Source organism: Echeneis naucrates, chromosome 21 (assembly GCF_900963305.1).
Source record: "Echeneis naucrates chromosome 21, fEcheNa1.1, whole genome shotgun sequence".
NCBI classification, from domain to species: Eukaryota; Metazoa; Chordata; class Actinopteri; order Carangiformes; family Echeneidae; genus Echeneis; species Echeneis naucrates.
The window spans coordinates 20,718,037-20,736,530 of NC_042531.1; the positions used below are offsets into that span (position 1 = coordinate 20,718,037).

General features: G+C 40.3%; 1 pseudogene; it reads left to right on the top strand.

Annotated features, from left to right (window-relative positions):
* The first annotated feature begins 10,472 nt into the window (after positions 1-10,472).
* LOC115062246 (sterile alpha motif domain-containing protein 9-like) lies at positions 10,473-14,013 on the top strand (annotated as a pseudogene).
* The last annotated feature ends 4,481 nt before the right edge of the window (positions 14,014-18,494 follow it).

The window sequence follows — 18,494 nt, forward strand, 5'->3', positions numbered from 1 at the left end:
CTGTTGTACCATACCCTCATGGGTCCTGGCGGCCATTCTGGGTCTGGCACTTGTTGGTGTGCAAGGCTATGCTGCTTCTTCTCTCCCTTCTCATGACTGTTCCTGGGACACAGACAATTTGCCTCAGTTGTAGTCTCCTTGGTCTTGGTGCGTAGTGAAGGTGTGGCTGTTGTTTTGCGCCACCACAACCCCCAACCCTGCAGCCTTTTGCCCCCCAGTGTCTGCCTGTGGGGGTATTGCTTGGGCCCCCCTTGGGGTGTGCGGTGGCGGTGGTGGTTTGAATTATTAGATTTAAATAGAGCACAAACTTTAGGGGGCAATTTGTTCTTCAACGATCTGGGTGAAGTTGGGAAGGGGCGATGATATGAACAGTATGAGTTTCACAGTTAAAATCAATGGTGGTCAGAAATACAATGGAGTCAGAACAGTCTCAAAATGAATGAATTCTTTTCACAAATGCACATGCTTTGGTTTTGTAGTTGTATGTATGTATGTATGTATGTATGTATGTATGTTGGACTTCACAGTTGTAACTTTGAGGCACACTTGTATAAATTATGGAGCATATGATTTGCTGAATGCGCATTTACAAAATATGTACGTTGAATTCTGAGACTGATCTGACGTTGCAGGCCAACCAACGTCACCATTGGCTGATAAAGCTGTCAATCAAATGTATGTTATTGGTTTTAAATAAATATTATTTATTTTCTGTCAGAAGGTAAGCATATGAAATGTACTACAGAGCTTGTAGAACTGTATTTCAAATTAATAAAATGATTATATAATAAACTACTTAATCTTAATTCTGACCAGTCAGAAGCTTAAATTGTTACAGGGGAACACAAACAAATTGACAACTGAATTCTTTGGTCAATTACAAAAAAATAAAATAGGTAATACAAAACAGAAAAGTCTCAATTCTGAACAGGGTTAGGGTTAGCGGAAATTACTTTTATATTGTTTTATCACCCAGCCCTAAAGGAAGAGTTTGCGACAAGAAGGACATTCAGCATAAAAACTGTGGCCAAATCATCCACAGAGCTGACTTGCTGTGGCAACCCCAAATAGAGAAAAGCTGAAAGAGGAAAGAAAAAGAATTACAGTTCAACATTGCTAATAAATTACAGTGAATGCAGATCTTAGTCAAATAAAATAGATTTTTTCAGTACCTAATTTACTGTATATGAAGAATGACACAACAGGCATAATGCACTGGTGCAACAGTGTGGATGGACTTTATTTATGAACACAGAAAGCACCAAAATAGCTACAGCCAGACCTGAATGTAAATATAGAAGTTTCATAAATATTTATATCTATGCACATTTGTATTTGCTACATGTTTTATTGGTGTTTATATTACAGCATGTTGTTATGATGTATTCTAATAATGCAGGCTTTGTGGACTGAGGATGAGATGGTGAGACACACCCCCTGAGACTCATGATTGGCTAGCACAGTGTACGTAGTGGAGACAGTTGGCTCATAGTCGTGTACTGGTTCGGGAGGGCCTATAACAAAAACAACAATAATAATAATAGCAAGAAGAAGAATCGGCTAACTATAATAATAATGGTAATACTCAAAGGGTCGTGGAGAAAATGGCAGCACGGGACATAACAGTGGCGCAGCAGGAGAAAAAGACAGGACAGCGGAGCTCACCTGGCAGGCCTACATTCTCCGATGAAGGTCGACTCCTTTCTTCGGTACGAACTCGGATTCACTGTCGGATGAAAACATATTTTCATTCATTCAGGAAAGGTCGCTATCACTCTCCTCCTCTGACAGATCCCCTCCATCGGAATCGTCGCTGTCCAAGTTTTGGAGAATCTCCAGTGCCATGGCAGCTGTCATCTTTCTCTTTCTTCGCTCATTCATTTCAGACATTGTCGAGACTCCTTATTCTAAACTTTGGTATAAACAATGCTATACAGAATACAGATTAATGTATTTTCAAATATAATCCGAGATCGATCGTGAGTTGACCGACAATGATAGTTGCTGAGCAACTAAAATAAAACATTAATCGCGGGAAATATGATATTCAATACCGCGAAATTCCGTGCGGTCAAAATGACCGCTTATGGACGAAATAGGTAAAAATTATATCTACTTTGCCTTTTGTGTGCTTTACATAAAAGCATTTTAAATTAAAATACAGACACTTTTAGCAAAAGTCAGGTACCAGCATGATTGTATTTTTTTATTCAACAAAGTTGTTGCACATAGAAATTTCAAAACGGTCAAAATGACTTGTCTTGTCTTGTCTTGGACGTTCTAGTATTAAGTGCAATTGGACGCAGGTATATAGGAGACCAGGAAACAGGAAGGGAGACACGGAAAGGGACAGGACAGGACGGAGGATCTGCACGGACTGAAGGTGGAGCTGCAGCTACCCGAGACGAGGCCCGGGACCGGCTCGAGGACGCAAGGCGACAGACACACAAGCTAACGGCAGTCCGTGGGAGGCAGTGCTGCGCAGCCACGTGGAGAAGGCGCCAAGACAACTCCACAAGGCCGACCTCTCGCTATTCCTTCGCAGAAACAAGGATTCAGTTAACATTCCCCCATCCTGAACGTTTGCTCACCACAGACACTTTATTTATTTATTTTTTTTAACTCTGGAAAGACTTCAGTGATTTACCGACCTGGCTGAGTGGTAAAATTTATTTGGATATATCCCATTTCTGTCAGCCATTTTATACTGCCGTCATTGCTGTGGTATGTCTTTTTAGCCGTAATAAATTACTTAAGACCATACCTGAGTCTAACAGTGGAAATACAGTGCTTGTTATAAAAGAACCTCACACCTCTTGTGTGACACGTGTTCACAAGAGGCCATCTCAAAAGCTTAAAGAAAACAATCACATAAAGCAATAAAAAAGTCACGTGTGCATTTTAGATTAAATATTAATTATTTCAGACACTCGATTTTTCATTCAATAATTTGTGAATAAATTGCCATGTGCCGATAACCTAATATTGACTATATTTTGTTTGATTTTTGCTTATTACTGCACACAAGAAACCAAGTGGCCTGTAGTAAGTCCGTAGACACCAGCATCAGTAAGTTTCAGTTTATTATAGGTGTGTCACTATCAGAAGTTTAGCAAATGGAACTAACATGATCACTACATTGCTCAACCAAGAGACTGCAATACAAATGTGTTGCACAATGAAATGGTGGGAAAGTCTGGCCTGGCAAAACAGGAAATTGAACAATTTCTTTGAAGTAATGTTTTACCTTGACCAAGATCATGAATGTATTTGTCATCAGAGGATGGGCTTTGTTTTCCTTTGATGGGAAATACCATGAGGAAATACAGATTTTTTTAATGTAGTCACTAAAAGCACTCCCCAAAACTGCTGGAACTCCTAAACAGACAGTCAACAAATATTTCACAGAATATGATGACTGAGGTTGAATGATTTCCTGAAGATATACCGGAGGAGCTCAGGTAGTTGGTTTGCACTGTCCCTGAATAGTCTTGTCACACACCATCTGGCTCAGCTGCTTTACAAGGACGAAGCCTTGTAATGCTTGAGGTCACCTCCTCTATTGTATGCAACAGCCATGCCACCGCAGCAGCGGCGGCGGTTGCTGCTGCTGCTGCCGCCTCCGCCGCTGCTGCTCCTGCCGCTGTTGCTCCTGCCGCTGCCGTTCCTCCCGCCACCGCTGTTGCTGCTGCTGCTGCCGCCGCCGCTGCTGTTGCCTCCGCTGCTGCTCCTGTTGCCGCCGACGTTGCTGCAGCTGCCGCTGCTTTTGCCGCTGCCGCTCCTGCTGCCGCCGCCGCCGCTGCTGCTGCTGCTGCTGCACGTATCTCGGGGTAGGCATTTTCCCTTTGTTAGAAACTGAACAAGAATTGGAAATACTTTTTTAATCCAAGGGGGAATTTCATGAATATGTAACAAACACAAGAGAAGGCAAAATTACACTTGTTCCAGTTTCATTACTATACAATAACTTCTAGATCTAGGTCTTTTTTTCATGCTTTCTTTAGCCATAAAGTGACATATCCCAGTACAGACCCACTGATTGCTAAAAAAACAGGCCAAACCCGACACTTCCAGAGTTTATGGTGCTAACTGTGCATCAAAAATAACTCAACTAATTAATGAATTCATTCATCTTCAACTGCTTATCGGTTTCTGGGTCACAGGGGTGCTGGAGCCAATCCCAGCTCACACTGCGTGGACAGGCCATCCTTGTTGTGGGGCAGCACCGCTAAACACTGCCCACTGAAGTAATCATTAAATACAAATGTATAAACATTGAAACATTTGAAATTGCAAGCTATTAAAATCACAAAACACCTAACCCTAAACTTTTGAGAAGGCAAAAGACAGACATAATCAACAAAACAAATTATTACCTTTTACGTATTTTGCTAAAGGAGAAGAATAAATGATGATCCGAGCCTTAGGTGATGCCAGTCTATAGGAAACCTGGGCAGGACTGAGTAAGCACTGGCATTATACTCTGTCATCATACTCAGGGGTGGGATTATATACACCAGTTTCACTCCTGTTGCTATGTAAAATTATGTAAAAAGCTTCACCTAGATGTAAGTGGTGTAAGCACAGAGGTGAAGTAAGAATGGATAGAAAGGATATTAGCTCATTAGGTCATCTTTTATAGGAGTTGTGATGTTTCTTTATTAGTTTTCTTGTGTTTCTTTCCAACTGTTGTCCTCTTTGGTGGCAGTTTGTCGTGCTTACTGGGCAAGCATCTCTCAGGAACTTCAATATGCATTTAAGTTGTATGATCATTAACATTGCAACATAAGGAAACAAACCACAAATCACATTGTCTGACTGCATGTTACAAGCAGACAGGTGAAAGAAATCTTTTGAGACCATGATGGAGAATGAGCTAATAATTTTGATGTAATTCACATGGGAGTAAACGGTGTGCCAAACCCAGTGCCAGGTTGAAAACCTAGGAGCAGGACAGGACCACTTTAATCACCCTTCATTAGAGACCAGCAGAATAACGGCAGGAGGCTCAGGAGACCAGGTACCTGGATCCTTTCTTCTTGTTAGCAATGATGGCTTTTAGTTTATGGGTTTATTACTTTAGGTTTTATTGGCAAAAGCCTATGTAGTGATTGGAAGGGTTACCTGAAAATTTTATTCAGATACAATTACTAATTACTTGTAAAAAAATGTAGTCAGTAACATTTTCTGCTTTAAAGACAAAATAATGGTGAGATTTTCGCCCCGTAAAGACATTTATTTTTCACTCACCATGATAATAAATCCGCAACTCTGCAGTTTCACTCGATAGGTGTGAAGCTTGTGAAGTGTTGTGATGTACGCATGTGTATAGTAGTATGTCATTCTTTATTTTATAATATTTAATATAAAAATATTTATAATATTTTATAATATATATTTTTTTATTTAATCCTGCTAATATCCCCATTTTTAATTAATGTAGCTGTAATCTGATTACGTAATTTTTTCCTGTAACTTTAATGGAATACAGTTACATTGGTTTTATTTGTATCCTAATTACGTAACGCCGTTCCATGTATTCTGTTACTCCTCAACCCTGGTGATGACACACTGGATCTTCTCCCATAACCACCAAAGACTAAAGGCAATTTGAAGGAAGACCCCTTAACTATTAAATGTAGTGAAATACACACACAGTGCCCATGAGAATTTTCTAATTATGGAACACCCATTTTCTGCCGACAGTGAAACCAGTGCAAATGTGCATTTAATATTCGGGCCAGGCTTCAAAATAAAGCGATGGCATAAAACACTGTTAATTTTTATTTTCAATTCATCTGTGAATTATGTGTGACATTTACTTTGTTATCATAACTTTCTTGCATTCATATTGCGTTGGTGGTGTGTTAAGATGAAAATATATGCGCAAACACACCACTGCTTACCACTAATTACCAGACATACCAAACATGAATGAAGCGTCAACAAATACATAAAGAAAATTAAAGAACTAAACAAGAAGCTCACAATCACAGTAAACTGATAACAGGTTTTTACTGTCTGGTAAACATTAATGTGACATGATGTCATTTTAACTGGTCAAGTGAGCACACAAGAATACAAAAAAAGGTCACCCAAAGTACAAAAAAGGAGAAATCTAAAACAGCAGGGTTCCTGCACCCAAGTCTGCCTCCTCCAATTTTAATTACATCCCAGTCATCCACACCATCGGATCTACACTCTCACACACAACATGCACTCTGCACCCATGCTGAGATGGGGGGGGCTGGGGCCGGCTTGCTGCCCCTGTGCCAAACTGCGCCAGTGTTGGGCTGGGGCTCTGAGGCCTGGTGGATGAGGTAATGCTTCAATCTGGGCCTGGGGGTCTGTTTGGCATTCTCAGGGGAGGGGGGAGCTTGCCATTGTGCGGTGGGCCCCTGGCTGGTGGTTTTACTGGGCCTGGCTACGTCTGCGCCTGAGAAGTGCTCGGCCCCTGTTTGGTTGGAGGAGAATGGGGGTGTTTCCTTTTCATTTCTTTTTTTGGGGGGATTGGATGAAGGAGTGAGAGGACAGTTCTGTCCAGGGGCGGTGGGCTGCAGCTGGCCCTGTCCGAGCATGGGGTGTGGACGAGCGTCGGCCTCACCAGTGTGTGACAGGGCCCTTGCTGGGGGCTTAGGCAGGGGGCCCCATGCCCATGGGCTTAGCCCATGCTGTGTGGGGTGTGCCCAACGGGCCTGGGGTCCTTTGGTTGCCTTGTTTCTCTGTGGACTGCCTCCAGTCGGGGGCTGGATAAAATTAAGCACAGATGGCGACAGGGGGTTGTCAGACTCCTTCTTCCTCTTCGTAGAGTAAAACTGTCTCAGCACAACAAGGCACCATGAGCATTCATACTGCCTGCCCCAGCTGATGAACAGACCAGGTAAAAAAAAAAAAAGAAAACAAAAAGAGAGCTGCTCCAGTGACTGAGGACATCCTTCATACCTTGTCCCATGACTAGCTTTACATAAACAACAAATACAATATTAATAACACTAACAACAACAGTAACAATAATAATAATAACAATGTTAATAATAATATTATTTGAGTTAGAACTCAATAACATTGAGGATTTGAGGCCACTGTGTAGTCTGTAGTCCACTGTAGATTTAAAAGTGTGCTTATTTAAATGACAATGGTTTTCATCCGCCACATTTATAAACACATTGATTGGTGAGACCATTTGTGTCAACAGCAGCAGTAACACCACCAATGGCAGCAACAACACTAACAGCAGTGGCCGCCCCTCCCCTGTGTAATAGACTTGGGTTTTATTTTCTCGCCAGTGAGTTCTCTCCTGTTCTCTCCCTTATTTTGAGTATTCCCTTCAAAATGATTTTGTTTCTTTGTTACTTGCCCCTTGTGGTGATTTTCAGTTGTACTTTGCTTATTCTGCATTTTTCCCACAAGGTGAAATTTTGTCACAATAAATCTGATTTTTCTTACTCTGCATCTGGGTCCTGGCTCTCCCTACTCGCACCGTGACAGTTTGCTTGATCTGAAATGGCTAAGAGTGACAAAGGTGCAAAAAAGTAAGAAGTCGGTAAGGGGGCAAATACTTCACATCACTGTTTATCTGACATGGTCCTGAGCAGCACAGGGGCTCCACAGAGGACACTGGTACAATTTGTGTTGATACTGTACAAGATGATGGACTTTCCATTGCAACCGAGTCCTGTCATGACCAGAAATATTCAGAAGACACTGCAGTTGTGACATGTATCAAGAGTAATGGGGATGATGATTATAGGGAGATGGTGAGGGCTGTGTTAAGAACTACCTTTTCCTAAACACCTCCATCCGTAAGGAGATGGTAATCGATTTAGATAGGCCTAAGCCCCCACAACTCCTGTCAGTCAGCATGGAGGGTGTGACAATGAGGTGGCTCAAATATACAGAAATTTTATACAAAAAATTTTAATGAACAGAAGTTTAGGATTGACTGTCATGGCTCACCAAAAAACTGGACCCCAATGCAGAAACTGATTAAGTAAAACCAGTTCTTTAACAGTCAAGCGACTGTGCTCAACATTATAAAAAGACAAAGTAACATCAGAGAGTGATAATAAAAGGCGAGGCTGAACAAACAAGCCTGAATTTAACAGGCAGGATACTCTGGCACTGAAGAGAAGTCCAAGGAGGGTATGCATAATGGGTTGACTGCCGGTAAATGCAGCGTCAATGTGCCTTGTCACATATGGGAGGAGGAGAGCAGAAAAGCAACAAGGGGAGGAGGAACAGGGAAAGCAGGAGCGCAGAGGTCAACAGGGCAGGTAAAACAAGACAAGCCAAAAATATGAGCCATGACAGGCTCCTGAATAAAATGTTATCAAACATGTAAAACATTTGTCAGAGAATCAGCATTTCCTTGTGGTATTTGCCATCAAAAGACAAAGCCTTTGATGACTAATACACTCTTGATCTTGGTAAATAAGATACAACATGATCATATTACGTCAAAGAAATTGCTTCATTTGCCACACACATTTGCAACACATTTGTATTGCAGAGTCTCATCTTTTGGTTGAGTAATGTAGGGGTTGTGGTAATTCCATTTTCAAAGAATGAGAATCACATGTTTGTTTTTGTTATTTATTTATTTATTTTTGACTAATTTAGTGAGACTAATATGATACCCAAGTGACAGCTTCTACAGATTATAGATAATTTTTAACAAAGAAAGCTCAAATACAGTGCAATTTGCGTGTGAGGGAGCCTGAGACAGTCTGTGAAATGAATGAGTGGCAGATCGTTTATCAAAATACAAAGGGTAGTCTGTCTGAGGAAGGAGAGCTCTACAGCTAAAAGCTTATTCACTGTTGTCTAATAGTCATGCCTGGGGAAGCATATAAACGCCATCATACTACACCATACTTAGACGACTCAACTGGCCAAGCAAAGAGCAGGAGATGTCCGACGAGAGCGGCCGCGTCGAGGTCCTTCGTCATGGCCTCCCAAGCTAGACTGGTCCTCGGCTGAAGTGGCTGTCGGTCTGGCTCGTCCCTCTTCAGCGGCAGTTTGTCTTTCGCGCGATTAGCTTGGTTATTAAATTAATATCCGAATTATTATTCTCTTTCCTGATGAAAACAGACCGGAGCCGCGGGCAGCACAAGCGGCCCTGGTTGCTACGGCAACTCGAGACGCTGGAGGCTGAGTGCCGTGCAGCCAATCTTGTTCCGGTCTTCAGCAGCCTAGCTTCAAGTTGGAACCTAGCTTCTGTAGCTTAGCGGATAAATTCTGACTTCTGAGTTTCTTTTTCTGCTGAAGCTCTCCTCTTCAGAACTTCCCCAGAACTCCACCAAATTCAAGACCGCGTGAAATTTCATTTTGACGACTTTTACTTGGGGGCCGACCCACGGTTGTTGTCTTGTTGTCTCCGCGAATTTGGTCCAATCGAATTTCTCCATTTAGCTTAAGGGCGTAGCAAGGGCGGTGTTTGGATTTTAACTACGCCTTTCATTCACCCAAGTGTGAAGTTATATATACAACAAAGATAAATGTATCGTTTTGATAAGTACAGTTTTCTCTGCTTGTTGTGATTACTTCGGTGGACATGGTTTTATTTGATTCACTGTAAAACACATTTAAATGGTTATGGGGTAATCACGACACCACAGAGCACACAAACAAATGAACTAAGAAAATAACATTTTCATGTATGTCTGGACTGGCTGTGGAAAATCAGAAACGTATGACTATGGACTGTGTATGAAGTTTCTTTTTCTTTTTACAGAACAGTTATAGGTAACACCCAAGCACATAGATTATGCTCTTCAGGCAATATGCCATCGGTCCCAGTGGTTTGTCATTCAGGTGGCGCTGTTGTTACATAATTGGAATAGTTCCTAGTCCGGTGCAAAGTCGATCTCAGCCAAACTATCTCGTAGAAAAATAGTTCTAACAGCTGTGAAGTCTTCTTCTCGCGGCGGAATCAGTTTGGCATATTTGCAGTATCTTATTTGATCGGAATATCCAATTTCTTATTATATACTTTGTGTCCTCGTTGGCCTGTATGCATTCCAGAGCGGCAATTGGCAACCACCATGTGAGATCGGGGATGAAGTGGGTAAACACTGAAATGATCATATAATCCATCTCTTCCCTAATTTGTGGATTTTGTGTTGATACAACTCTCCCCTTTTTACAAACATATCTCCCATGCCCATGTCTCCCCTATAGTTATTCTCGATAGATTAAATAGATTAAATCAAATGTTAATCCGTATATTTTTGTTGCTTCTTGTGTCGAATTATCTAGCATCCATGATTTGATCATAATTTAAGTATTATTTTGGTTCATTTAAGTACTGGGTTAATGCTTTTGCTTTGGAGGTGCTGGGCTAATTGATGCACAGAGGAGAATTTATTTCTGTCTGACTTTGTTAAAACAAGTCAGGAGTGTTTGTCTTACTCCAGAAGGCAGCGTCGAGTTTAAGTGATTCATTTCAGGCCCTGAGGCACAGCCCATGCAGAATGGAGGAGGTCAGCCTGCATGCTGCAAACTATTGTGTGTTGAAGAGATGTTCTCACCAAACAGGATTTGGAAAGACTTAGCTTACCACATAAAGATCTCTGTCAGGTGGCTGAAATGTCCACTTTATTGTGGACATTTCTGATAACAGGTCCTTATTTGCCAATCATTTAATGCATTTATGCTCTGATTTGATATGCTCCAGTAAAGTGCTGCTGCCTGACAATAGCTACAGTTATATCAGTGATGCATGGCACAGAAGCTCATGCTTGGATTCTGCCCTTCAGATGCCCACTCTTTACAGGCTACGAGAATGAATTGTGAATTTTTGTCACTACTGATCATGTGCCTTTTTCCACTTCTACAAATCTGGGAAATTTGCCTTTTTTAAAATTTACTTAAACCTCTGAACACTAGATGCATGTAGAGAAGAGAAACTGGTATAACTTGAATGAGAAGGATTTGAAATATACTTGGTTTATTGTGCTGAGTAATATTGTGAGAGCTGACACATGTAAAGTTAGAGCCCTGCCCTCTGCAGGTAGGAGTAGGGAGAATTTCCTGCCAATATAAGGCCAGATGAAGGCAATTATGCTCTCTTTGTCTGAATTCTGGCAGATGGTGACAGGGCTACTTGAGATGTGTGCAGGTTAAGAAGCTCTGTGGAAGAAAATGCTTCTGTGGTTTGAACACAAGTGTATGACTTTCTCAATCCTGGTTGTGTGTGGCCATTTATAGCAGCTTGTTGTTGTTTTCAAATGCAGGTCTATTTTTGATTTAAACATTTATGTAATCTTTTGGGATATCCAGGTCAATGCCATCCTGATTGACTTTGATCGCCAACCTCCCAGTATCTCCCTTCAGCAGGAATCCAGACTGAGCGAGACTGTCTCAGACTGCTGCTTTGCCGGGCCGAGTTTGTTCAGCAGCATTCCCCAATAGCTACGAAACCATAATTACTATATTGTTCATTGGGCTGTTGTCAGTCCTTTATAAGTCCTTAATACTTTCTTGTTAATCCAAACTGAATTGTGTTTGTTTCTTTTAAGTTTTTGTCTAGGCAGGGGAAGAGTAGCAAGGAGTACCTCTTTGAGCTACACTCCTGCATGCAGTGTGGTTGACCTGGCGGTGGTGCTTATGTTGTGGTGTGCAGTGTGTTGGTCACAGCGGTGGATAGCGAATGCCGTGACTGAATCTCCCTGGGACTAGTCCCTGTCTAATATTATCACGTGACAATAGTTACCTTTTTGTGTTGGCTTGCATTTAATCTTGAGCCAAAATTTTCTCATGGTCAAGTGTTGGGAGTGAAAGTTAAGGATAAAGAATTTTATGAAAATGCATTACGATGTGCAATTGATGACTATTTTGAGCACAAACACACTACAAAAAGACTGCTAGAAGATGCATCAGACTCGTTTGACATGTTGGACTCTTCAAAAAAATAAACCATTATCTGACAAATTTGTCATAGAAGTGGACATCGCTCCAGGCTCAACAATCTTCGGAGAAAATGTATACCACATTTTCAACAACATGAAAAAAGGCAAGGAAAAAGCCAAAGATGAAGAGACAGTCAAAACTGCAACAGTTCTGTGGTGGTAGCAATATCAGTCTCCCAACTACTCCGAATGCTAAACCTATAGAGTACAAGAAGTTTGTTGACACAAGGACACAAAGATCACAACTCCAAATACAAACAGGAAAAAAAAAAAAAAACAATTCAGGGTGATTAAAAAAAAAAAAACAGGACTCAATGCTCAATGTTAAGTCACATGATAACGAACCTCTGTCTTTAGACTTAAGACTCACTTTGAGCAGTATGTGATAGTCACTAACAAGGCACATTCAAGCCAATTTGAATCACTAGGGTTTCTTGTAGAGCTCGATCCAAAAGCAGTTTTGGACTTTGACCCAGCATCAGGTATTGACGATGAGGCACCTTCAGACATAGGCTTGTGGTTGATGGATAAGGGAGCCTCTGTTCAAGATGTGATTTCTTTCTTGTGTCAGAAAGATGTGCTTCCAAAAAAGAGATTTCTTGCCATTTTCTTAGGTCAGCGGTGAGTGAGAAAATTGACCCACTTGTTGAGGCCTTCAGTATATTCTGCCAGGAGCTCTGAGGCACAGAACAAATCCTTTTGTGACAGTGAAAATGCAGTTACATCCTGGAAAGACCTGACTGAGGCTCAATGTGGAATGAACATCTCTGGTTGATGTATTCATGAGCTCAGGTTTCACTGAAGTCAGTGATCCTTAGTCCAGTTGGTTATTACCTGGTTGAGGAGCCACAGTATTTCTTGAAAAATAAGTGGAATGTAGCCTGAATACCTTAGAGGTACTGTGTGTGAACCAATGTGAAAGTGGAAATGAGAAAAAAAAACTTTAATTGAGCAAAACTTAAAACTTAAGAGCCTGCAGATTGCTGAACATCCTCCATGTACCTGGATGTGGTGGAACAACATCAGCCATGCAAAATCTCTGTGACAGATTCTGTTGTGCTGTTCTTAAGGACAACAGTGCAGTAGCTAATCAAGTGGCCAGGCTTTTAATGTATGACCATCAGGAACAGTCTCTGTGTCACAGAGTCTCAGTCTCACAGGCCTCTGTTTTGCTGATAATAGATGACTTTGATGATAAAGAAAACGTATTGGACTTAAAGCAAATTCAAGAAGATGAACATTCAGTCAAAGTCAGCACAGGTTTTTCTCCTAAACTGTATGAGGTCCGAGTTCTCCGGGATGACTGAACCAGCTGGGAGAAATTCAGGACTGACAAAGACACATGTATTTTCATGGCAATGTTCAACATGATATAACAAGTCAATTTCTCTCTGGGGATATTAAACTTCATAATGTAGAGAAAAATGATAAATGGTCCAATAAAAACAGCTTTTGACAGCATTTTCAGATAATATGAGGGCCTACTTTACAACCTCAAACACGGAATGGCAATGAACTTTGACGTCCTTGACAACTTGTACATGAACTTGGGCTCCAGATTTGTCATGAAAAATAGCTGAGAAAAAGTCGCCCTTTGCAGATGTTTCAGAGTACGCTAAAGTTTTCTGCAAAAAAGAGTCAGCACCCCATTAGAAGAACAAAACCGTAAATCTCATGCTGAAACTTCATCAGGTGTGACAATTCCTGGAGATACAAAATGCTGACACTTACTCTGGGATTCTGAATTATCTCTCAAATGACATTTCAACTGAAACGAGAAGATTGCCAGGCAGTATGATTTACTTTGTCAACATAAACCAAATGTGAAGGAGAAAATTGATCTTATCTACGTCAATTTTGTGTTAAACCGTATCAAATTGCAACCACAACCCCTTCAGCTATACCAGAAACTGCATTGAGCTCTTTTACCAAATTCTGAGTGAGCAAATTCAAATGAGTTGCACACTGCCACTGATGCTGCACACTTATGCTGTTGTGGCCAGAACATAACTGTCAAGCAATGTTTCGAAGTCAGCAGGCATACTGTGAGGTCTACAGTATCCTTCTTCATTGGTTTCTTGATGAGAGACCCTCTAGCATTTGACTTTGATTAAATCTTAAAAGCACACTGTTAAATTACTATCAGTATTATTACAGATTGGTTGTCAATCTCATATACCTTCAAAAGGGACTGAGTTAAGTGATGTTTTTGTGTGTAATTTTGTTGTGCGTTTTTGTGAGCCACAATCTGAAAATTAAAGGTCTTTCAAAATGACAGTTTCAATTGCCAGTTGCTCTGTGAGTTATTGTAAATATTTGATATAATCTAAGATTTGATTTAAGATTTACCAGCATTAACTGTGTTACATGAGAATTTGATATTGTTCCCTTAGTTGAAATTATCAGCATCATACATTATAAGATACAGGGTGTCCATAAAATCTCTTTACAATAATAAAAAAAAAAAAATACAAAGCTAAATGACAAGCTATCGTAGTCAGATTTGTTGTATGTACTCAGCGGTTATCAAAGTTTATAATTACATTGCATTTGTGTATTTCAGGTCCCATTTGATGAAATAGGCAGTGGTAAATGCCCTAACCCTAACCCTTGGAAGGGATAGCCCGATTCCCTGACTATCTTGTTCTGTGGGGTTATGATAAAGATAGCATGTATTGAACAAAGATATGGGACATCTTAAAGCAACACTTAAAGCAAAAGATCACTGATGCCATTGTGCTCATTGATGACGCTGTGCTACAGAGAAGATGGCAACAAATTGAGTACTGTCTTGATGTACTTCGTGCAACTAATGGTGTCCATGGAGAGGAGCATTAAATGAGGCAAAACAGCTTCAATATCTACTCCTCATTTTGTAATTATGTCCACATGACTGTCTGTACATTTGCTTTTGTACATTTTTTAAGTTGTAAGAAACTTTATGGACAGCCTGTACATTAGCTATTAAATTAAGATTAAGGTCTGTATGTAACATTTTGTAAAACTTGTGTTTTTTCTTGTATTCTTGATGTGCCATAATTGAAAAAATTACTCTTTGCACATATTGTTGGCCCACGTAAGGTTTGTTCTTGTGTTTGCTCTGAATTTTGAAATACTTATCACGATACTTGATTGTATCCATTTGAAATTCTATAGCATTTAACTTTTATCATGATATATTACATTGTTTTACTGATATTGATCAAGTAACAGTTTTTTGCTTTTTGTAAACAACAGATTATCGTTGAGTGTTGATATTTGCGAAGATGCTCTGTAACATCATGTAACAGGCTGACTATGACTATCCAGCACAAAGGGCCATGTTGCATGCAATACTCCACCCACCCACTAGATGTCCACTCACCACACACCTACCTATTTTCAAATGCTCCCCAAACATACCACTATCGAAAAATAACTGCTCAAACTGATTTCTACTAGGCTTATTCATTTTGCAAACATGCTATTTTTTACCAATGTTGCAAAAGCAACATGATTAAGATAATATAATAGACATATAATTAGAATTCTTTCTTGTGCCTTGTATCATACACAGGGGGGCACTGCCACCTCACAAATAACATAATCTATGGTTTATTTGTTCAACAGTCAGTTTATTCCTCTCTGTAGTACAATTTTAGAGGTGAAGTATTTAGTTTTGCTTTGCCCTCCATTGTCCAACTCTAACAAACACCATGACAATAGCTGGTTACATTTCAGTAAAATGTAGCAAGCCTGAATGTATTAATCAATCTACTTCACTACTAATACAAACAGAACTATGGAATTCTAAGTTTTTTCATTCAGGGTTCAATGAAAAGTCATGTGCTGTGCCATCTCAAAACTGTAGATGGTTGCAGACCTGACATGTTAAAAGCCATTGATTGGTTGCTGCTGAACTTAAAAAAAAAAAAAGCCTTCCTTTTAGCTGCACCAGAAGTAAACTATGGAGGAGCATGATTTTTTTTTTTTTTTTTTTAATGTGGCAGGCAATAGTCATTAAATCACCACACGAAGAACCATCTTTCCTGGATTTTCTGACTTGTGGCTTGATTGGTCATTGGTTGGCTCAACCTCTGTGAGGCTGCTGCAAGATTCTGTGTTTTCCTGTAGGTTATGATGATAGACAAGATATATCAACTGAATATGTATCTTCACCCCTCTGGCACCCCTCAGTACAGTTTCCCATTCTAAGGAGAAGGGTCTGGTGTGTAGAAGTCATGATATTATGACACATGACACAAGACAGCAAGTATCTTCATATTTCCTTTTCTTCCAACTGATTTGTTCATAAAGTGTAAAGAAAAAAAAGATAATGTGCAAGCAGAGTCTTTGATTCTGCCTCGTCAAGTTGGGCTGAGTCAGCTGTTAGTCTTCAGTATACGTGGAAAAGCAACATATGGTTGAAAGTTATCTTGAGGAGGTCATCTTTTTAGGGTCAAAAGATCATCGTGGTGGGAAGTGTGCCCTTTCTATGGCATATTGTGCTGAAAGGGAACTGTGTGAACCAAACTTGCCCCTTTTACTACTTGAGCATGGCTAATTTGTAATGCATGCAGGTCTACTGATTTGTTATTTTCCAACTTACTACTGACACATTTAGTAATGGTCTTTGGTCTGTGAGAACTCCAACACAGAGGTGCATATTGATGTCTAATGCAATGCCATGACTGTGTTACATTTGTGAAATTTGCACCACTGGCAAAGTCAACATGTCCCAGTGAAACAGTGAAACATGATGCGACTACTCATACCTGCCAGAGATACCATATGTTTTTTCAAAGGGTTCATCTCATTGGAAAATATGTGAAAGAAAACCAGGTAAAAGTCCCACCAGTCTATAAATTTCAGTGAAACACGATGAAAGAAGAAATAAAAAAATAAAACATAAAAAATAAATGAAATATACGCAATGATCCAAAAACAGACAATTGATCTAAAGCCTAATATAACTAGTTCCTTAATACTTTAGCTGGTCAGTTTTGCGCACATGCTGGATACCATAAAAAAAACCTTGCGCATCAAATGTTTTTTAATGCGCAAACGAAAATATTCCCCAGCAAATGCAATATTTGTACAAATATAATAATAATACTAAAATATTGGGAGCTGCTTCATACTCACAGGAAGCAGTGGTCACATAATGCTGTCATTTATCTTTGGACAAATTCACATACAATACTTCCCATTTGTGTTGTGTTTAAACATTTTACAAAACATCTTTAAATCTGTTCAACTTTGGAAGGATTAAGTAAGCATTATTTCCACAATAGCTGTTTCATTTCTTACACTGACATACTCTGCATTTACACTGTAAAAGCTTTGGATAGTGTATGTGTGTGTGTGTGTGCGTGTGATGATCTTCATAATATTTCCTACTCTGTCGGGAGAGTATTAGAACTGTGTAACGATGATCTTAGCTCAATCTCAGCTACAAACCCTTTCTGCCAAAATAAGGCGCGCTCATTAGAATTTCTCCCGTTCTTTGGCAGTCTGATGAGGTTATTATTTTTGATGAAGTGAAAAGCACATGTGTTCCTTCAGTGGCCAATGTGAATGAAAATGATCCTGGCCATCTTGTGCCATTTTGCCATAAAATGCAGCTGTCCATCCTGCATGAACACATCTGTGAAAAACTGAGCTGGGTGAAAATTGAAAGAAAAACTCACGCTCAGCTATGCCATCTGAGATTTCTTCTTAACAAATGTTCCCACTGCAGTAATGCGTCCCATTCATGATACATTAGTACAGCGATCATAAACTTCATTTAGCTGAAAGCATTTCCTTGTGAGCCAAATTCAAGAACTTGATCTCATTAATGATATCAAGTCTTTACAACTAAGTCATTTTAATATACAGATCTATAGGACAGTTTCCCATAAACAGGGAGCAGCAGTTCTCATCGAACTTAAAATACCCAACTCTGCTGATCTTCCACTCAAAAGTCCACTGCCATCCAACCCTGCCTCCCATCTGCACGCTTTGAATTATAACCTTTGCACACTGATGGGAGCACAATGTTACAATTGTGATTGTATTTTAATTCTCATGTCGAAGTGAAAAAAGATGGCTTCCTCCGAGAATGGGTTGGATTTATGGGTCCTGTCCTGGCCGCTGGCCTCACATCCTCTCTGATCTGCTTTTACTCCGACGACCCTACAACCCTCAGAGGTCATTAGAGAGCCCCCGAATGGCGCGGCTGGCTGCCAGCCCATGTCACATGCTTGTTTTCCAATCAAATCACTATATTTAATGGGGACACGAGCCCAGGGCCAAGTCCAAACAGACATCTGTTTGAAATTGTTCCTCGCAATTATTTCACACAGAAGTTCTCCCTCTGCACCCCCTTCCACATTCCTCGCCCCACTTTGGTCTTTTGTTTGTTGTTATTTGTTTTCAGCAAAGCCTCCCCCTCTGGATTGCTAATGGACAAAAATGAGAGGGGGGAAGTGGGCCATTTTTTATGGTTGGGAAGTGCAGTGGTGGCGAGGGTCTGGCTCTTGGAACTGCTGTCACAGAGACACACAGCCAGAGGAGAATAGAACAATCAGCAAGGGCTTTTTGATTCAATACAAAGCAGGGTGT